A 12,092-nucleotide genomic window follows, 5' to 3' on the forward strand; every position below is an offset into this window, starting at 1 on the left:
CTTCAGCCGCGGGCCCTGGCATCGCAATTGCTCGCCACCTGCTGACCAGTGCCCAGCTGGTCCCTGAGCGGGGCAGTTCCCACAGCCGGCCCCCCTTTATTCTTCAGTGTGACGCCATAATATGTGGGACATCCTTTTGGAAAGTTGGGATCAGCTATCCTAGCTATGTGGCCACGGCTCCACATGCCCCAGCAGCCCCCCACTGCACTGCAGTGTGAGAAGCTGGGAGGTCCTTGCCTCAGAGTGCACTGCTCAGCAAGAGCTGAGTCGTATCGCAGAATCACAGAATGGCCTGGGTTGGAAGGGATCTCAAGGATCACGAATCTCCAACCCCTCCCCCGCCACAGGCATGGCCACCAACCTCCACGTTTAATACTAGACCAGGCTGCCCAGGGCCAAATCCAACCTGGCCTTGAACACCTCCAGGGACGGATGGGGCATCCACAGCCTCTCTGGGCAGCTGTTCCAGCACCTCACCGCTCTCTCTGTAAAGAACTTCCCCATGACGTCCAACCTAAATCTTCCCTCCCTCAACTTAAAACCATTTCCCCTTGTCCTGCTGTTATCTACCCTTTCAAAGAGTTGACTCCTCTTCTGTTTACAGACTCCCTTTAGGTACTGAAAGGCTGCAATGAGATCACCCTGCAGCCTTCCCAGGCTGAACAAGCCCAGCTCCCTCAGTCTATCTTCATATCTTCCAGCCCCCTGATCATCTCTGCGGCTCTCCTCTAGACCTTCTCCAACAGCTCTCTGTCTTTCTTGTACTGAGGGCTCCAGACATGGACACAGTACTCCAGATGGGGCCTCACAAGAATTGTTTCTTAAATCTTTAACTGACGTGGAAATACCACCCTTTTTATTTTACTGGTCTTGTAGCTGTTGTGTGTTTTGAACTGTGAGAGATTGGTGTAGAAAAGGAACGCTGCAGATGTAACTCTTCAGGATGTGACCTGAGCTCTACGCTTCCCTGCTGGCCTAGGCTAGGAGTGGTCCACAGGTTGGTTTTGGGGACCATGAGAAGGATTTGGTAAGAGACTTACAGGGAAGTATCCAGGGCAACAGAGGCCAGGGAGCTGAGAGAAACACACATCAGGCTGAACTTCACCAAAGCTTGGATCTGAAAGAGGGAGGGGTGGGAGTGGGGGAAGAGGAAAAGTTAAAAGAAGAATAGAGAGACGAGGGTCTCAGTGACCCTTGCACAAGGTGGAGCATCCGGTGGCTGAATGGACCAAGGGCCAGTTGGTAAGGTGACTGGGTGCGAACAGGAAGTCTGATGTACCCTGAGATGTCATTACTCAGCTTATGTGGACTGTCCCATTTCCATGGAAATCAAGTGTCATCACACAGAGAAGAGTACCCTGGGTGAGATAGCCATAGGAGATATCAAATTATAACATATAAAAAGTACTGTTTCTGAGAACTGGTGGTTTCATGCCTTCTCCCATCAGCAGAAAATGTCATTACTGGCTTGGCCAGTGAAAAGGGGACAGTGAGGCTCACTGACACAAACAAAGCACCACTCCACTGTTGTGCTTCTCATGATCTGAGAGTGTGGTCACAGCAGAAAGTAATCAGTTTGGCAGAAGGCCTTTCAACTTGCCTCTCACTTGTGGTTTTCTGATGCACAGCCACTGAGCTTCTACTGGTTAATGTGTGTTACAAACGTTTCTTCTAATAGATTGCAAGTATCTCACAGTTGTTGAAGCATATCAAAGATGATGTGACTGTAAGATAACATAGTGTTCAGTTTTAATTCTTAAATTATACAGAATGTTCTAAATCGATAGTTGTGTGGAACATAGAAGGCAGACACACATGAGGAAGTGACCAGCTATAACCCCATGCTGGAGACCTTGGGGAAGGCTCTAATTTATGAGTGAGCACAGGAGTCTATTTATGGGCATAAGACTTTGATCTCTCTTGTACTGTCGCACATGCAGGCTGTCAGTTCTAGAGAACAGAGGTAAGAGGTTCACAGGGGGAGGAGCTGGTTCAGCGGTTGAGCTAGTCTTTGGCCCTGAAGAGATCTGAATTTGCCTTTTAGATTATCTACAAACACTGTGCTCCCAGGTGGGTCAAACACACTTGTTTAGTCCTTTTGGCTGAAATAGAGAGCACAGTTCTTCCTGCAGTGCTGTAGTTGCACGGTCAGGTTCTGCCAAGTGTTGGAGAGAAGGTAGCAGTGGTTTTACCACATGCTGTAGAACTATTCTACAGATACCTAAACATGCCCATCTTCTTTATATTTTGGCTTTAGTGTAAAAGTAAAATGTTTTCCTGGATATGGAGAGGCATTATGGTTTAAGCTCACCTAGGCACAGTTTCTGATTCTGGCATGGAAAAAGGTATAGGGCAAACAATGAGAGGAACATGGGATTTCAGAGACATCAGGCAAAATCAGAATGCAAAAATCATCTTTGTCCATAGAATGCCAGTATTTGTAGCCCATGAGTGAGGAAATGCCTATTGCTATGGCACCAAAGCGCTAATGGTACATTTACTGCTTGGAAAAGTTTGGAGGCTTCATCACTCTCTGGGACCAGTTCCACAGCAGCTGCTGAAAGTGTTGGCAGGCTGATGACAACAGGTATGAGTGCTGTGGAGCTGCAATGATTGAATACAGCCTCTGTGCAAAAAGATCATCTCCTCTGACTTCTTTTTCTTTGTTTTCCTGCACTCCAGTGTGGGATTAACAGAATGGTTTAAAAGGTCTGATGAATGATCTTTGTAATCAAATTCAGAACATCTATTTAATATGTGAAGTTAAGCATGCTGCTAAGTATGGAGTCTGCCATACAATGTATTTGTTCTATTGCTTTTGAGCAAATGGGAAAGATTCTCTTAGGCTGACTGATGAAATGCTGAAAATTATTTTAAACCCTTCTTTATGGAGATTTTTTATATCTTCTTAATATGTCTTAGTATACATAGTGTCTTATGCTTTTTCTTTTTAGATATACATACTAGGTGTATGCACATGTGCATACAGATATATACATACTTTTACATATAAGGAAGTATACTTATGCAAATTCCAGCCACAAACTCACAGCAGGAAATGTCTTTCCTGTTGCTTTGGTATTTGCTGTTTGAAATAAATCAGCTTTTGAGCTGAGTGGTTTGTTTGCTTTTATTTCATGTTTTGTCTTTTTTTGACATGATAAATCTGGAGTTAATCCAGGAGGAAGCAATGGCAGAAGTACATCATGTGTTCAGGTGGTATTCAGTACCTGGCAACATATGCTGCCATGGGTGATGTCCTGGGATTGCAGTCAGGCTGAAATGCAAACAAGTGGATCAGACTTTATAAAGAGGGCCCTGAAGGGCTCCAGGAGGAATTATTTCCAATAACCCTGTCATATCACCTGCTGGCAGTGCTAGCCAAGTGGGCCAACAAACTGAGCTCCTCCCTTGCTTGGGCATGGGGATGGGGTAAGGATCACCTTCTTGAGGGCTGACTGACTTCTTTAGCCCTGTTTGCCCTCTGGGGAAGTGCAGCCTACCTGTCTCCAGTCTCTGTTGCCTGCTGGGCACCATGAATTGCTCTGTCCAGTGGGCAGGCACAGGGAGCAAACTGTTGCAGGGTGCTTACAACTCAATAGCCAGGCTATGCTTGGTGAATGCTTCAGGTGTTGCCAAGTGGGTAAAAGTGGTGCTGCCTCAAAGACAGGATGCAGACGGATAGTCCTCACTCAGTTCTGCTTTTAAACAGTGAATATTTTTGCACTGAGCTTTCAAGCACTCTATTTCCAAGCTGGCATTGTGCTTGCATGCTGTGACTCACATGAGCCACCCAAGCAACAATTGGATGGGCTATGTGTCTCAGCATGAGTTGTTTATGCTTAATGACAGACTTTGGCAGGAGGCAGTTACTGTTTTACAGATGGCTAAGCTGAGACTAGGAAGGGCCAGAGAAATGCTCCCGAAACACATAGCAAACCCACAGCTGAGCAGGGGAACAAATGTCACAGGGTCTGAGATGGCCACCAGCTTTCTGAACAGCACTTGATACGATGCCTACAACTTCACCTGAATAATGGGGAGCTTTGCTCCCACCTTTTCACTCTAATCTTCTACACACAGGTTTCTGTTTAGCTCCCAGTGCAGACAGCTCTCACTAACATTGCTTCCTTATCAGTCTTCCTGCATAGGCAGGCAGGAGCCCAACATGATGCAACTCCACAGCTGTGTTATCTGCTAGGCCTAGGGACACAGCTGAATTGCTTTGGGCCCACAGGTCCTGCAAGCTGCCTGTCTTCCTTCCAGCAGCAGCCTTCAAGTTTTCCAGCACACTCCAAAAATGAGGTGTCAGAGGACAGTGGTGACAAAGTACTGTGTCTCCCACTTCTTCCTGCATGTCCTCCTCAAGGCATTCTAGTTTGTTTCATGAGGGGCTGTTCATTGCTTAATTTCAAATAAGCATTGTGAGTTCAAGCCTTCTGCAGCTTGTAACAGGTGAGATTTCTGGAGTGTATCTATGCATTTGGTGAATTTGATGCTTTGCATGTGTGTTTATATGAAAGCAGTAACAAGAAGAAAGGTGCCATCGATAAGAACCATCCATATGTCCCTAACCCTAAATAACCAAGAATGGAAAAATCAGTTCTGGTCAGGCTAACATTAGAGTTTAAAAGAGCACAACCGCCCCTTCCTCTACAAATAGCCAATGAGAGGCCATGAGCAGACACTTTAAAGACAAAGCCTGGCTCCCAGGCATCCCCCCTCAGTGCTGCTCAGCTATACTATACTATACTGTAGAAGTTTCAGTACCTGTTTCTTCTCTCTGGGCTGTGCAGGGCCGCCCTTGTTCTCTGCTCTGGACCTGGCTGCTGCCAGCTTCCTCAGACACCCATCATGTGCTAGGAGGAACCACAAGTGATGTGTTTGAGTTGGCCCTTAGTGTGCATGTGGCAGCTGTTCCCCATACAGAAGCCATTTGTCATGCATGAATGCCAGCTGCAGGAAGCCTGGCCTGGCCTGACCTGGCCCAGCTTTCTGCTCTCATGAAACAGTCTGCCATTGCCTGCCCCACAAGGAGAAGGACTGCTTTGTCTCCTAAATGCTTTTTGTTGTTGTTGAGGGCAGTGTTTAGTTACTCTATGGATTGCATTCTTCCTGCCAGATGAGAGAAAGTTCTTCCTCCTTCCTTATTACACTGTAACTTGAATGCCCTCCTGTCAATGGGAATTAACAAATCTTTGTGACAGCTCTGTGTCAAACAGAGTTAATCCAGTTAACTGGATTAGTTACTGGTACCAGTTCCAAATGAATCTTAGTATCCATTGTACCAGTGGGAAGCATCTGCTGTGACTTGTTCACAAACAAATAGCAATGGGAAGAGAGAACAACTGTGCAAACAACGACGCTTATTGCTCACGGATGTAGACTGGAGCTGCTGGGCACTCCCAGGATTTTTCGCCCTATGCCCTCAAACTGCCTCTAAAGCCCGCCCACCCTTGCTGAAGGCAACACCAAGGTCTTGCAAGCAGGATGGCTCCTCTGCTATTTGCCAGTGATGCGGTGGCACGCAAAGGCGGTGGGGACACAGTATGGCATCAGGAGTGTGAGCTGATGGCATCTGCTGATGCTGCCAGGCAGAAAAGGTTGTCAAGCGCTGCTGAGCAGATCTTTGGGAAACCAAAGACTTGGTTTTGGGGCACAGACCATTACACTGCCCATGGTGCCCTTGCTGAGGGAGAGAAGTTTCACAACTGAAATGAAATAGGTATCCAGTTTGGCATCCAGCAAAGCCCACAGCAGAAAGCCCAACAAAAAATTTATGTGCTGACTCCTGTTCTGTCTTCTCTCGTGGTTCCTCTCCTTCGGAGGCAGCTGCTGGTGGTTTTATAGGCATTCCTCTGAAGTGTCTTCCAGGAAGAGTGCTCTGCTACTTCTGTTATCTCTGTAATCCGTCATCGGGATGGAAATTGCTGTTAGTAAAACACGGCTCCTGTTCATGCCTTCTCCATAAATCAGTTCTGATACACAATGCGCAGGCCCCATTTTGTACAGAGAGGCATCCCTCCCTGCAGCCATCTGGACTTCTTTGGCCCAGATAGAGCTGTACTGTGGCCTGGAGCAGCAATAAGAGGCAGAGTGTTAGGAGAGGAAAAGTGGAGTAGTAACAATAACAAAGGTGTAACACTGGCAAGGACAGTAACTGTCTCATAGGTCAGAGATGATAAGTAACAAAAGACTGGCATAGGAGGAATGGAAGCAAGCCTGAGGGGAAATCAGGAATTCACTTCTTCCGGTTAGCAGGGAGGTAATCAGACATCTCTGGGGAAGCACAGTGTTTACATGGGAAGGCAATGCTATGACCCAGATCCTCCCCTTTCTCCTGATTTTCTGGGCTTCTGTGGGTGAGCATAGCATTCTGGGACACTGTCCTGGCTGTACCCCTGCTTCATATCAATGTGGGCAGAGTGGGAAGAGGAAAGGCTAGATGCTGTGCAGACTCTATTCAGGAGTAGCCAAAATGCTGCTGTGCTTCCAGCACTGTTCCTGTCACAAACCTAAAACACAGCATGAAGAAGGTTCACTCCATGCCAGCCAGAGCCAGCTTTAGAGCAAAGTGTTTGATCTGACAGCGCCTGGGGAGAAGGGGCTGGTTAAGAAAGAGACAGAGCCAAGGGCAAGGGAATTGTTTCTTTCCTTGGAAAGGCTATTCTCTTTGGATCCTCCTCTCTTTCTAGGAAGAAATCAGCTCTGGCAGCCTCTGCGTCTCTGCAGTGTCTCTCCTTTCTAGCCACTCCTTTTCTCCATGGCACACAGAATGAAAAAGGGTGCCTTGGCTGTTGCCATTGTGCTGGTGACCCACCTTGTCCATTGCCATACTGATGACCTGCTCTGTTCCCAGTAGTGGTTAGGCTGTGACAGCAGCTGCCCTGCCCTGAAAGGTGATGGGCATCAAGGGGCAGCACTTCAGCTTGCACTGACTGTAGTCAGTCTCAGGAGAACTGACAGAAAAGTGGTAGTGTGGTCTCAGAGTTGAGCTGGTGATTACATTGTCTCTTCTCTCTGTTCCCACAGAGTGGTGCTGGCTCAAAGTGACTAGAGCTGCTCTAAACCCTGAAATCTGCAGTGCTGGTGAAAATGTAAACAAAAAGCTGTTTGTTTAGTTCAAAATACCCTTACAAACGCAACAGCTTAAATCCAGGTTTTGTACAATGAACTGCACTAAGTTTTTCTAAGTTTATCTGAGAAAAATACATTGTTGGCAAAGCAAAGCTGAGTTTGTTGCTGCAGTCAGGCACTGTTCCTGGCAAACTTTCCAGGTAGCCTCATTCAGTTGTTGTGGAGAGCTGTGGGAAGTTGCATAAGATCAAAAACTCTGTGAACCTGACTGAAACACACCGTCACGCTTGTAATGCAGAGAGTACCTCGCACCCCTCCGAATCATGAGGCAGTGACAGTTTGGGGACAAAGTAGAGCCCATTAGGTCACTGAAACTGGCTACTGTATGTCACATATATCATTTATAAAACCAAGCACTGAGCTCCACAGCCTGTGCTCCACAAGAGTGTCTGACACAGACCTCAGAGACAGTTATGCTGCTTTAGCTGGGTGACAACAGGGAATGAAGAAGCTCTCACTTCCACTTCTGTTGTGACAAAATTCAGCCTGATATATAGTTGGAGTTTTTCTGGCTGTGGTTACACTACACAGTCACCCTGCTTGCTCCTAACTAACAAATTATGAGCCCTGGCATCATCTTTAAATCCCACGTCAGGTGATTCTGCTTTGCCACAGCTCCCATTGGCTCTGTGGAGCTGGTGACACTGCTTCTCTGCCCTGCCCTGCTTCCTCCCCATGAGCCACAAGACCTGCACTGGGCTGGGCTGCTGGACTGCCTGGAGGAGTGACAGAGCATGTTCAGCCTGGCCATGGACCAAACCCTTCATCCGTGGTTTCAGACAGGTACACAGCACAAACACAGTTCTCTTACAGCATTCACTTACAGCTAAATCTTGCTAGTCACAGCCAGGCCAACAGTTAGAGACATGGCAGGGAGGCACTGCTGTCCCAAAACTTGCTCCTGAGCCCTGCTGTGATCCCTGAGCTTGCTGGCAGCACTAGCAGTGCCATAGTGCAGTATCTCAAGAGGAAGAAAGGCAAGAAGGGCACTCACACCAGAAATGCCATCTCCAATGGGAAATGCCCTACTGGACATGATGACATCTTTCCCCATGGATGAGCAGGACCAGCGTTCATCCTCCGTTCCTGGTCAACAGGAGAGGCTCTAGAGGACTGACGGCTTGCCAGCATTACTCCCTGTCAGCCTGACCTCAGTGCCAGGAAAGGTTGTGGAGCAGATCATCTTCAGGGAGATTACACATCATGTTTGGGACAACCAGGGGATCACGCCTAGCCAGCATGGGTTCATGACAAGCAGGTCCTAATTGGCCAACCTGATTTTCTTCTATGATTGGGTGACCCGTCTGGTGGATGAGGGAAAGGCCTTGACATAGTCTACCTAGACTTCACCAAAGCCTTCAACACTGTCTCCCACAGTATTCTCCTGGAGAAGCTGGCAGCCCATGTCTTGGACAGATACTCTCTTTGCTGGGTAAAGAACGGGCTGGATGGGCAGGCCCAGAGTGCGGTGGTTAATGAAGTCATATCCAGCTGGCAACCAGTCATGAGTGGTATTCCCTAGGGGTCGGTATTGAGGCCTGTCCTGTTCATTATCTTTACTGATGACCTGGATGTGGACATTGAGTACACCCTCAGTAAGTTTGTAGATGATGCTAGGTTGGGAAGACATGTCAATCTGCCTGGGGAAGGTCCTACAGAAGGATCTGGACAGGTTGGTAGCTGGGCTGAAGCCAATGGGATGAAGTTCAACAAGTCCAACTGCCGAGTCCTGCACACTGGCCACAACAACCCCAGGCAATGCTACAGGCTTGGGGCAGAGTGGCTGGAAGACTGTGTAGTGGAAACAGACCTGGGGTATCAGTTTAAGCTCGGCTGAACATGAGCCAGCAGTGTGCCCAGGCAGCCAAGAAGGCCATTGGCATCTTGGCTCATATCGGAAATAGTCTTGCCAGCAAGAGCAGGGAAGTGATCATCCCTCTGTGCTCAGCCTCAGGAGAGGCTGCACCTCGAGTACTGTGTTCAGTTTTGGGCCCCTCACTACAAGAAAGACATCGAGGCCCTGTAGTGTGTCCAGAGAAGGGCAGCTAAGCTGGTGAGGAGTCTGGAGCACAAGCCTTATGAGAAACAACTGAGGGAGCTGGGATTGTTCAGTCTGGAGAAGAGGAGGCTCAAGGGTAATCTTATCGCTTCTACAACTACCTGAAGAGAGGTTGTGGTGAGGTGGGAGTCAACCTCTTCTCCCACGTAACTAGAGATAGGACTAGAGGAAATGGCCTCAAGTTGTGCCAGGGGAGATTCAGGTTGGATGTGAGGAAATACTTTTTCCCCAACAGAGTGGTCAGGCACTGGAATGGGCTGTCCAGGGGGTGGTAGAGTCACTATTCCTGGAGGTGTTCAAGAAATGTTTAGATGTTGTACTAAGGGACATGGATAACGCAAAGTATTGGTGATAGGTGGATGGTTGGACTGGATGATCTCAGTGCTCTTTTCCAACCTTGATGACTCTATGATTATTCTCTGTGGGGACTGGAAACTGTGCCTTCCTTTGTGGTGTTCCTGGGCAGATGGTTTGTACACAAAATCACAGAATCACAGAATCATATCGCAGAATCACAGAACGGCCTGGGTTGGAAGGGATCTCAAGGATCACGAATCTCCAACCCCTCCCCCGCCACAGGCATGGCCACCAACCTCCACGTTTAATACTAGACCAGGCTGCCCAGGGCCAAATCCAACCTGGCCTTGAACACCTCCAGGGACGGATGGGGCATCCACAGCCTCTCTGGGCAGCTGTTCCAGCACCTCACCGCTCTCTCTGTAAAGAACTTCCCCATGACGTCCAACCTAAATCTTCCCTCCCTCAACTTAAAACCATTTCCCCTTGTCCTGCTGTTATCTACCCTTTCAAAGAGTTGACTCCTCTTCTGTTTACAGACTCCCTTTAGGTACTGAAAGGCTGCAATGAGATCACCCTGCAGCCTTCCCAGGCTGAACAAGCCCAGCTCCCTCAGTCTATCTTCGTATCTTCCAGCCCCTTGATCATCTCTGCGGCTCTCCTCTAGACCTTCTCCAACAGCTCTCTGTCTTTCTTGTACTGGGGGCTCCAGACCTGGACACAGTACTCCAGATGGGGCCTCACAAGAGCAGAGAGGGACCTCCCTGTCCCTGCTGGCCACCTCTCTTCTGATGGAGCTCAGGATACCATTTTCTTTCTGAGCTACAAGAGCACACTGTTGGCTCATGTTAAGATTTTCATCCATCAGGACCCCAGGTCCTTCTCTTCACGCCCTGCAGACATAGTCTACCTAGACTTCAGCAAAGCCTTTGACACTGTTTCCCACACTTGAAAAGTACTGATCCACCACATGCACATATGGAACTGTTCAGCACCCTCCATGACAAATCTGATGCTTCCAGAAGCTGTTGGTTCTGCAGCACATTCAGTGAATTATGGACAGAAAACTCCTGTGCTTTTTCCTCCTGATGTTTGTTGCGTGTGGCAGACGGTCTGGGGCTGCTGCAAGTAACTCCTCCCCAGGTAAAGCAGCTAGGCAGAAAAAGCGCAACTCTGGGGAAATGCAGACATCCAGACAGCTTGCCTACAAGAATGGCTGCAGCTCCAAAAGAAGCCACTTCCAGGTGCCCTCGTATCCCCTCACATGGAGAGACATTAAATCAATATTATTGCACTCCTATAGGCAGATCCTGCTTATGTCCACAGCTGAGGCTTTAAAGTATTTGGTAATAGCCAAAATGAACCTCTCTGAAGGTTGAACTGTGTGCAGAAGCAAGGAGCTTTTCAGACTACATTGCCATGACTGATGCTGTGGAAATCTCGAAGGCCACTCAAGATATACTCTGCCCTTGAAGCCTGTGAGGGAAGAAGGAAAAGAATTTGTGCGTTGTGTGAAGGTCACTGCAGTGATAACCCTGGGTGCGTGCTGCAGAAGCAGTGCAGAGAAGACAGCAAGAGAGTTGCAGTGCTGTGCCAAGCAGGTGTGTGCCCTACTGTTGGTGGCAGGCCAGCTTTCTGACTCTGATCCTGGACTGCTGAAACACTTCATTTGCTTTCTGTGTTTGGCAAGCCCTACCAGTACCTGAGAGCCCTTTCTTCACGCTGGGCTTCTGTGAGGCTGCAAGCAGCAGTGGCCATAAAGCCTCAAATCTGTGGGACCAGGGCTGTGGGTGCTTGTAGTTTGCAACCATGTATTCAAAGTCTGTGTTTAGCTGGTGCAAATAATCCCACACTTGAGCCAACTGACACTGGGTGTTACTTTCTGCGCCATGCCAGAGAATTTCTGGTTGCTAAATTTTCAGAAGGATCCAGCAAAACTTGCTCAGAGTGCCTGAGCTGGAAGGAAGTTACACATTTGCTGTTTTAGAAAATGAATGTAAATGGCTTTTCCAAGGGATTCTCATTACCATCCATGGTGAAAGCAATTAAACCTCTCTTAGAGTGACATTTCCATGCAAAAAAATATTATATAGTATGTTGCCAAGTTCAAGCACAGCCAAATAAATCACAGGAGGCACCAGTTCTGGGCTCTGTGCTATTGTTCTCCAGATGAGGTATAAATCATTTGCAGCAGCAGCAGCAGCTGTTTTTAGCACTGGTAAAGGCCTCTTGAGCTTTACTTCACCTTTTCTGCTCTCAGCCATGCAGGATGGTATATTTATAGAACAACAGCAGGAGTCCCCCTGCAAACAGGAGCAAAATGAAGCATGAAAGAAAAACATTAGGATTTCCTCAGAATAAAACAAATACATCAAAGGTGCAAATGGTCTTCTTGGGAAAAATGAAAACGTGGCACAAATGGTGTTGGTGCCAAGAGCAGGCAGTAATTAAGGCTGGAGGAGATAACCTATTGGGGATGCTAATTGTTCTGACAGATCACTCTGATGGGGCAGATGCTCCTTGACCATGAGTGTAAAACATGCCTCAGCACCACCAAAGGCAGCATCTGTTCAGCAGTTCTGGGAATGCTGTGCTGAAA

This window comes from Phasianus colchicus, chromosome 17 (assembly GCF_987193195.1).
Source record: "Phasianus colchicus chromosome 17, bPhaCol1.hap1.1, whole genome shotgun sequence".
In the NCBI taxonomy this organism is placed as follows: Eukaryota; Metazoa; Chordata; class Aves; order Galliformes; family Phasianidae; genus Phasianus; species Phasianus colchicus.